A 10,439-nucleotide genomic window follows, 5' to 3' on the forward strand; every position below is an offset into this window, starting at 1 on the left:
GTGATCTCATTGTTCAATTCCCACCTATGAGTGAGAACATGCGGTATTTGGTTTTCTGTTCTTTCAATAGTTTGCTGAGAATGATGGTTTCCAGCTGCATCCATGTCCCTACAGATGTCTTTCTATTAAAGAAATGTTTGGTTTAATAACATATTTAAAAATATGGCAACTCTGCAGGGCACGGTGGTGTGTGCCTGTAGTGTCCTGTACTCAGGAGGCTAAGACGGGAGGATTGCTTGAGCCCAGGAGTTTAAGGCCAGCCTGGGCAACATAGTGAGCCCCATCTCCCCCCAAAAACTTTTTTTTTTCAAAAAATGTTTTAAAAGAATCAACAACTTCTTTCTGAAGACCTGCTTTAAAAAGTTATTAGCCAATGAAATATTACTACTCTAATCTCCTAATAAAGCTTACTGCTTTACCATTCAAAAAGCAAGTGAGGCATCATTTCTCCAAGCAGTTTTTTACACCTAAATTGCCAGCTGCCTCTTCATTTCCTAAAGCCTTAACACCTTAAGACCCTATCCCAAAACATGACAGAAGTGTCCTAACATTCCTCATGGCTTTACTGATACTGTCTTCACTTTCAGTTTCTGATTCCAAACATAATAACATCTATCTGAAAGCATACATGGTAAAGGAGCTCAGATACACAGTTTTATATTCATCTTTTAGAGAATTCAAAAATCAGTGTTATGAAAAAATGTTTTAGAACAGAGACATAAGACTGGAAATTTACCATTACAATAAAAAGAAAATCATGCCCACTTTGAAAAATGAGAATTGCTGGGAAGAGGACAGCAAAATTAGACAAATAGGGAGTAGAGGACACACACTGAAGTAGAGATAGTAGAAAGCAAGAGGTAGAAACATGTTCCATCACATAGTAAAAGTAATACATTTCTTTCTTTTTTTTTTTTTGAAACAGAGTTTTGCTCTTGTCATCCTGGCCGGAGTGCCATGGCACAATCTCAGCTCACTGTAACCTCCGCCTCCCAGGTTCAAGTGATTTTCCTGCCTCAGCCTTCTGAGCAGCTGGAATTATAGGCACCCGCTACTACACCTAGCTAATTTTTGAACTTTAGTAGGGACCAGGTTTCACCATGTTGGCCAGGCTGGTCTTGAACTCCTGACCTCAGGTGACACACCAGCCTGGGAGGCTGAGGCCTCCCAAAGTGTTGAGATTAAAGGTGAGCCACCGCACCCAGCTGATACATACTTTGAAGGTGGAAAAGGGTCAGAAGAAAAATGACTTGACTATACATAATGCCTCCCAGAGAACAAACATAACCACAAAAAGGGCACTGAAATATATACTAATACCTGTGACATAGCTGGAAAGCTCAAAAACTAAAGTAAGTGGCGCAGAGAAATAATCACCAGTTTAAAGGATCAGAGAAGGGGCCGCAGAGGCAGAGGCAGCAACTACATTTCAACTCTACTCCTTCTTCTCAAATAAAAAAGAGCTGTTCTTTTCCTGACCACTCATGAAGTTTTACTGTTATTGTTGCTGTTTTTTGAGACGTAGTCTCACTCTTTTGCCCAGGCTGGAGTGCAATGGCATGATCTCAGCTCACTGCAACCTCTGCCTCCCAGGTTCAAGTGATTCTCCTGCCTCAGCCTCCAAGTAGCTGGGACTACAGGCACGTGTCACCATGCCCAGCTATTTTTTGTATTTTTAGTAGAGATGGAGTTTCACTATGCTGGTCAGGATGGTCTAGATCTCCTGACCTCATGATCCGCCCACCTCATCCTCCCAAAGTGCTGGGATTACAGGTGTGAGCCACCACTCCCAGCCCACTCATCAAGTTTTTATACCATATGTATAAAAAAGAGAATGTGAGGCTTTCCAAAATGAAAACAGCAGATTAAAGGTATACAGCATACCATTAAAGATAATTATCCAACCAGTAATTTATTCAGAGACTTATGGTAAGAAAATATCATAGAATGGTAGTTTATATAAATATATAAAAATGTATGTGCATGCATATTTAAACTACTATACAAAATCAAGAATACCTGTAAAAACCTTCAGTAGCAAGACCACTGTTTCGCCTCTAGAGGGCGAACCTGGTCTTCTGAAAACTTCTAGACGAGAAGTTACTTTCAGACTTTACCAAAAAAAAACAAAGGAGCTAAAATTTAAGATGTCACAATGGCAGAGATTCCCAGCCTTTCTTGATCAATGCCTTTAGTGTCTCTAATCTTTTTCACAGTAACTCTTAAGCCAAAAGAAATACCTAATGATTCTGCTTAATAAGTAGCTATGTCCAAACAATTTAATAAGGATGTATATCTTAACACTTAGTAACAGGTTAAAAAAAAAATACGCATAAATTGAAAAAAGAAATATGTTTTCTTTCATTCTTTTTTTTTTTTTTTTTGAGATGGAATCTTGCTCTGGTGCAGTGGCATGATCTTGGCTCACCGTAACCTCCACCTTCCAGGTTCAAGCGATTCTCCTGTCTCATCCCCCGAGGAGCTAGGACTATAAGCATGCACCACCATGCCTGGTTAATTTTTTGTATTTTTGGTAGAGACAGGGTTTCACCATGTTGGCCAGGCTGCTCTTGAACTCCTGACCTCAAGTGATTCGCCCACTTCTGCCTTCCAAAGTTCTGGGATTACAGGCAGGAGCCACTACACCCAGCCTCATTCTTAAATAACCACAATTAATTACCAATTTGGGCATGTGTGGCTTTATGCATTGGATACAATTTCTCAAACCTTAAAAGCAGATTAGACATCACCCTAATTTCCACTCCCACGCTGACTTTTGTACAGTATCTGGTTTTTATCACAACAAACTCAGAAAAAACAGATTCACAAAGATATGATGTCACAGAAAAATATGTAGTAGCACTTAATGTTGGAACTGTGTACTGCTTCAAATTAACAGTCTGCACCATATCCAACTGATGTGGAATATCACTGAATTTGCCTGAAAAAATTTAAATATCCCACAGTACCCCACTGTGTTAAGTGCAGCACACCAGAGTGTCTGAGCACATGGTTTAAGAATCACAGCACACAGTTTTAAGTACCAATAGATAAATTATTCACTATTTTAATCACTTGTAAAGAAAATTAACTATAAGCCAGGTGTGGTGGCACATACCTGTAGTCCCAGCTTCTCAGGAAGCTGAGGCAGGAGCATCATCATTTAAGCCCAGGAGTTTGAAGGCAGCCTGGGCGACATAGCAATACCAAGTCTCTTGAAAAAAGAAATTAAGTTAGTTCACAGGCAGAGGAGGAGGCACATGGTCTAAGTGCTGACTAGCTACATAGTTCAGGCAAATCCTTCAAAAGGAAAAGGGAGGGGCTGCTTAGAAAGACAACTCTCTCAGCAACTTCCGTTTGTCTTATGCTTCTCTCAGGGACAAACATGCAGTCATCTAGTGCCGTGCATGTACATTCTATGGGGGTGAACACCTTGGTTCTGTTTAAACAGCTAGTGCTTTTGACAGCTGTGCCAGGAAGGGTTAGGACCAACTACAAAATAATATGGGTTCTAAAAACATAGTGTGTTTCCCTAACTTTCTGTTTTTCCTGAGGAAAAAAATAAATCTTTTATTCAAATGCAAAAAGAAGAAAAACAACTACAATAATGTTTTTAAAGATCTAAAATTATTTTCTCATATTACTTGGAAAACCAGTTTTTTTTCTGAGCAATAAAAGGAACACTATTAAATCCTTAAAGGAAGGTATCTTTTCCAATTTGAATGATGATTATTGCCTTCATGTGATTGTCTTTATAAATGTTAGCTGTGTTAAACCTGGTAAACTGGCCGGGCGCGGTGGCTCAAGCCTGTAATCCCAGCACTTTGGGAGGCCGAGACGGGCGGATCACGAGGTCAGGAGATCGAGACCATCCTGGCTAACATGGCGAAACCCCGTCTCTACTAAAAATACAAAAAACTAGCCGGGCGACGTGGCAGGCGCCTGTAGTTCCAGCTACTCGGGAGGCTGAGGCAGGAGAATGGCGTGAACCCGGGAGTCGGAGCTTGCAGTGAGCTGAGATCCGGCCACTGCACTCCAGCCTGGGCGGCAGGGTGAGACTCCTTTCCAAAAAAAAAAAAAAAAACCTGGTAAACTGCAATTGGGAAGGATAAAAATAGGAAATGTATTATGTGTCATCTTCTGAGCAATAACTTCTCTGAACTTTAAAACACTGCAGATTGATCCAGTCTCACTGCTTTCCATTCTCACTAATCTAGTACTGAAGAGCCAAAGTTCAGAAGTCAAATAAGATCAGAAAGTCTTAAGAACTCAAGAATACAGATGTTAATAGAGATATCAGAAGAAATAGCTTCCAAATTACTAGAAACAGATTGTGTACCAACTTTTCTCATTTACAAAGTCCTTGGTTTAGAGAGGACACCAGAAAAGTGACAAAGGAAAGAGTTCAACCTCATAATCTACTCAGTTTTTGGTTTTTAATATTTCATCAGTTCACAACAACCAATATTCAGAAAAACTGTGCCACTGACAAATGCTACCAACTTCAAGTGGAAGTCAAACAGTATGTGGTGAGAGTGATTAGCTAAGTTTTTAAAAAATCGATTCAAGGAATAACTGGTTTAAAAAAAAGTCAATGTTCTATTTCTTTGAAGAATTTTCACAATTACAAAAGACAACAGAAAATATGTGACCTGTTTTTCTAAAAATTTAGCAGGTCCCTATAAATACTTGTAATCCCAAAAGTCCGTATCTAGAAAAATAAGAATAAAAATAGCATAAGGTTAGTTATCAAAAAAAAAGAAGAAGAAGAATGCTTAAAAAGCTAGGGTAAACTACATGGCTATGTCAGCACTTACCTGTTGAATGATTTTGGATGTTTTCTGAAGATTCTCTCTAGGAGGGACTTTACCAAATAATTTCCAACCAGGAGCACTATGGACAACTGATTTGAGTTCCTTTGTCCTTTTTGGAAAAAGGTTTCTGAAACACAGAAAAGTTACATGAATTGTGTTTTTTGTAACCAGAGAGCTATTTAACAGTAATTTTATAATAAGTTTGTTCCCAAGGCAAAAACAAAAATACTTTTAAATAAAACTATTTCTACTACTTACACCACTATTACTTAGAATAATAAGGCTCAATTAAGAATATGTGGCTTAATACCTAACGAATGCAGGGCTTAAAACCTAGATGACAGGTTGACAGGTGCAGCAAACCACCATGGCACATGTATGCCTATGTAACAAACCTGCACATTCTGCACATGTGTCCCAGAACTTAAAATAAAATAAAGACTATCTGGCTTATATAGAGGTATTAGAAGAATCATCAACAGAAATAATAAAAAGATAAACAAATTGGAAGGAAAATGACTGCCATAAATAAGACGTAAACATTTGTCTAAATCAGCTACAAAGTATGCTAGAATTGACTGTACATGTGCTTAACAATAACAGCCAAAATTCTGAAAACAAAAACATTTAAAAGAAACTATATAACAGTTAAAGGATTAAGTAATACAATATTTGGATAAATATTATTTACAGTAATTATTTATTTATTATAAAATTATAACTACCAATCCCCTATTGCTACAATATATACATGTAACCTGTTTTTCCTAGGCCAGCTATGTACAAGAAAGCTTATTACAAGAGTCAATATATAACCAAGGAAGAAAATATCTCTCACTGAAAAATCTAAAAAAAAAAAAAAAAAAAAACCAGGCCAGGTGTGGTGGCTTACACCTGTAATCCCAGCACTTTGGGAGGCAGAGGCGGGCGGATCATGAGGTCAGCAGTTCGAGACTAGCCTGGCCAACATGGTGAAACCCCCGTCTCTACTAAAAATACAAAAATTAGCCAGGCGTGGTGGCGGGTGCCTGTAATCCCAGCTACTCGGGAAGCTGAGGCAGGAGAATCGCTTGAACCCTGGAGGTGGAGGTTGCAGTGAGCTGAGACCACCTCATTGCACTCTGCATCATTAAGCACCCTGCAGAGGTATTAAGGATTTACCTATTATCTCCATGTCCTAACCAACCAAATTAAGTACCCATTTTTTTATGTAAGCAGGGATGATACTCAAAATATGTACCCATCAAAACAACATGACCAGGGCCCAATGAACCAATTAGAAAGGTACTGATGAATTCAACTCAATATGAACCCTTTGCATAAGCTATAAATGAACAGTAAGAAAATTTCTAATTCACACAAACAATTAATTACAAACAGTTCCAAACTGGTTGAAGTCCCAAATAATTAGATTTATCTATACTCAAAATGCCATATCAATATATATTAAAAGTGCAAATTAGTGATAATAGAAAATAACTTTTTAATGAAAAATGTTAAGGGACTCCTACAAAAGAATGCAGGATAATCAATAAAGAAAAGAAGCCGGGAGCGGTGGCTCAAGCCTGTAATCCCAGCACTTTGGGAGGCCGAGATGGGTGGATCACGAGGTCAGGAGATCCAGATATCCTGGCTAACACGGTGAAACCCCGTCTCTACTAAAAAATACAAAAAACTAGCCAGGCGAGGTGGCGGGCACCTGTAGTCCCAGCTACTCGGGAGGCTGAGGCAGGAGAATGGCGTAAACCCGGGAGGCGGAGCTTGCAGTGAGCTGAGATCCGGCCACTGCACTCCAGCCTGGGCGACAGAGCGAGACTCCGTCTCAAAAAAAAAAAACAGAAAAGAAAAGAAATTGCCAGGCATAGTGGCTCATGCCTGTAATCCCAATACTGGGAGGCCAAAGCTAAAGGATCACTTGAACCTAGGAGTTTGAGAACAGCCTAGGCAATGTAGTGAGACCCTGTCACTACAAAAACTAAAAATAAAAATAAATAGCCAGGCATGGTGGTGCACACCTTGTAGTCCCTGCTACTTGGGAGGCTGAGGTGGGACAATCACTTGGGCCCAGGAGTTAAGGATGCAGTGAGCTGTGATACTGCCACTGTACTGCAGCCTGGGCAACAGACCAAGACTCTGCCTCCAAAAAAAAAAAGAAAAGAAACACTCTTATTTCCTCAGGCGTATAACAGAAATAAACATATGACACTAGAATAACTGCTACTTTAAGATATTCTGGAGGTTTCACCTCAGAGACCATGTATAGTGACTTAATTCTCTACTTCATAAGATCACTAAATAGCTGAAAGTTTTCAATAATGAATATGCTGAGGACTAGGAATACTTCTAAGAAAAAAAGTTCAAGCCTCAAAGGATAGTCTATTAATTTAAACAATGTTTGATACATTGTATACCACTTATCAAGAAAACACTTTGTAGCTGATTTAAACAAATGTTTACATCTTATTTATGGCTATCATTTTCCTTCCAATTCGTTTATCTTCTTATTATTTCTGTTGATGATTCTTCTAAAACCTCTTAGCTCCAAATTCACCTTTATGCTCTGGGACAACAGAAAAAATTCCTTCAATCATTTCTCCTTTAAAACAAACATGAAATTGTTACGCTTTCTGGGTAGAGGGCACCAAAGGGACACTGAAGGAGAAAGGGGCTCTCCTGTGGTTTCCAACTGCTGCAGAGCGGATCGGGGGTAGAGGTGTGAGGACATCCAGTAAAACTCTGCTTAGCTAGATGCCCAGACTGCAGCCCCTCAGCAAACTTGCAGCCTTGCTGAACCTGCAGCCACAACCTGGAGATGGCGTCCGTGCAGCCTGCTCAACATAAAAACTGACTCCACCAAAGGCTTCTTGCCAGCATCAGTGTGCCAATTTTCTCTGTAAGCCCCACACAGGCCAGACAGTTCTCATCAAGTCATACTCCCTCTACAATTCCTATGTGACCTCCCTGCACCCTAAAGGTTTCCTATCTACCCACACTAATAAACACGGGAAAAAAAATCTTCGTCACTATGGTTTCAGAAAAGAATTCTTGGATATGACACCAAAAACATGATCTATAAAATACAAAGTTGATGAACTGGGCTTAATTAAATTTAAAACATTTGAACTTCAAAAGACATCATGGATGCAAAATGACAGAATAGAAAGATCTAGGGGTCAGTCTCCCCACCAAAGTAAAAGTTGAGCTAGAAAGAGTAACTGGAGCGGGGCACGGTGGCTCACATCTGTAATCCTAGCACTTTGGGAGGCCGAGGCAGGTGGATCACCTGAGGTCAGGATTTCGAGACCAGCCTGGGCAACATGGTGAAACCCTGTCTCTAGTAAAAATACAAAAAATTAGCCGGGCATGGTGGTGCACACCTGTAATCCCAGCTACTCAGGAGGCTGAGGCAGGAAAATTGCTTGAACCCAGGAGGTGGAGGTTGCAGTGAGCTGAGATGGTGCCACGGTACTCCAGCCTGGGAGACAGAGCAAGACTCTGTCTCAAAAAACCTAAGAGTTTAAAAAAAGACTAAGAGTAACTGAAATCAAGCACTTTAGTAGAATTCTAGGAACTGACCAAACCCTTTTAACTACCAGGGGAGTGCTTGATGAAGGAAGAGGCTACTGATCTTTCATAAGTATGAATAAGCAGCATGCATAAACCAATTACCCTCCCCTATTCCTCAGAACCACCACCACCACACCCACCATCTCTTGTGGCAGTGGGGATAGCAGCCCATGTTCCCAGAGTTGCTAACTGGTGCCAGGAGGGACAGTGGGGATCATGTCCTTCAAAATTTAGGGTTGTACATTTTGGTTGGTCTGGCCCTGAGGGAGTGATGCAGGCATGCATCAGTTTCAGTACTCTCCACAGCAGTGGCTTTCACTGTAAGTATTTATCAGAACACTAAAGAAGGTAAAACCTTTTTTGTCTCCTTTTCTGGAGCCAGATATCTAAGAAAATCTTTGTCAGGTCACCAGCTAACACAGAGACAACAGAACAAAAACTGGTGACCATACACAATATGGAATACATACTTTGCGAAAATAGCTCATAAAGTCACAAACAGGTGGCTTCAGCCCTCGACAAGCAAAAAACAACAATCACTGAGGAGTGGGAGAAACAGATTTATAGAGTTACCATACTATAATACTCAGAGTATCCAGCTGTCAACAACAAAAAATTACAAAACATACAAAGAAACGGGAAAGTATGGCCCATAAACCTAGAAATAGGAATTTGACAAAAATCATCCCTGAGGTAGCCCAAAGTAATTACCAAAGACATTAAATCAATTTCATTTAAAAAAAAAAAAAAAAAAAAAGCTCTAGGAGATTGAAAAAAAAAAAAAAGCCATGGACAAAGAACTAAAGGAAATAAAGGGAATAAAGAGGGAAAATGAACAAAATGAGAATTCCAGTAAAGGCAGAAATTATAATAAGCAACAAAACAAATTCTGGAGCTGAAAAACAACTAAATTAAAAAATTCACCAGACGTATTCAACAGCAAATTTGAGCAGGCAGAAGAAAGAACTGGCAAATGTGAAGATAAGAAAATTGAAACTTTTTCTACTCTCAGTAGTAGAAAGAAAAAAGGAATAAGAAAAAGGAACAGAGCCTGTGGGGCCTGTGAGACATTACTGAGTGTACCAACTATGTACCATAAAAGACCTAGAAGAAGGGAAAGACAAAGAGGCAGAAAAAATACTTAAAGAAATAGCCCACTTCGAGAGGCCAAGGAGGGTGGATCACAAGGTCAGAAGATCAAGACCATACTGGCTAACATGGTGAAACCCTCGTTTCTACTAAAAAATACAAAAAATTAGCTGGGCGAGGTGGCGGGTGCGTGCAGTCCCAGCTACTCCAGAGGCTGAGGCAGGAGAATGGCATGAACTCAGGCGGCGGAGCTTGCAGTAAGCCAAGATCGGGCTCTGTACTCCAGCCCGGGCGACAGAGCGAGACTCTATCTCAAAAAAAAAAAAAAAAAAAAAAAGAAATAACCAAAAACTTCCCAAATCTGAGGAAAGACATAATCTACACATCCAAGAAACTCAACAAACTTTAAGCAGAATAAACTCAAGGAGGTTCACAATGAGATACATTATAGTCAAACAGCTGAAACTCAAAGACAAAGAGAATTTTGAAAACAGTAAGTGAGAGGTACCATCAAAACCAGGGGTCCTCAATAAGATTAACAGCTTATTTCTCTTCAGAAACCATGGAGGCCAGAAGTAAGATTACATATTTAAAGGTCAGAAAGGGAAAAAAATATTGTCCACCAAAAATTCTATACCAACAAAACTATCCTTCAAGAATCAAGGAGAGGCTGGGCACAGTGGCTCAAGCCTGTAATCCCAGGACTCTGGGAGGTCGAGGCAGGTGGATCACAAGGTCAAGAGATCGAGACCATCCTGGCTAACATGGTGAAACCTCGTCTCTACTAAAAATACAAAAATTAGCCGGGCATGGTGGTGCGCGCCTGTAGTACCAGCTACATGGGAGGCTGAGGCAGGAGAATCGCTTGAACCTGGGAGGAGGCAGAGGTTGCAGTGAGCCAAGATCACGTCACTTCACTCCAGCCTGGATGACAGAGTGAGACTCTGTCTCAAAAAAAAAAAAAAAAAA

At 40.1% G+C, this 10,439-nt stretch overlaps 1 protein-coding gene across 1 annotated transcript in view; it reads right to left on the bottom strand.

Moving 5' to 3' along the window:
• Nucleotides 1-10,439, bottom strand: part of TBC1D12 (TBC1 domain family, member 12) — a 161,103-nt gene that overhangs the window by 106,058 nt on the left and 44,606 nt on the right. Inside the window, exon 2 of the mRNA XM_011934308.1 lies at nt 4,818-4,941. The gene's annotated coding sequence lies outside the window, so the exon portion shown is untranslated. The remainder of the gene's footprint in view (nt 1-4,817; nt 4,942-10,439) is intronic.

Source organism: Colobus angolensis, unplaced genomic scaffold, assembly GCF_000951035.1.
Source record: "Colobus angolensis palliatus isolate OR3802 unplaced genomic scaffold, Cang.pa_1.0 Scaffold134, whole genome shotgun sequence".
Lineage (NCBI taxonomy): Eukaryota > Metazoa > Chordata > Mammalia > Primates > Cercopithecidae > Colobus > Colobus angolensis.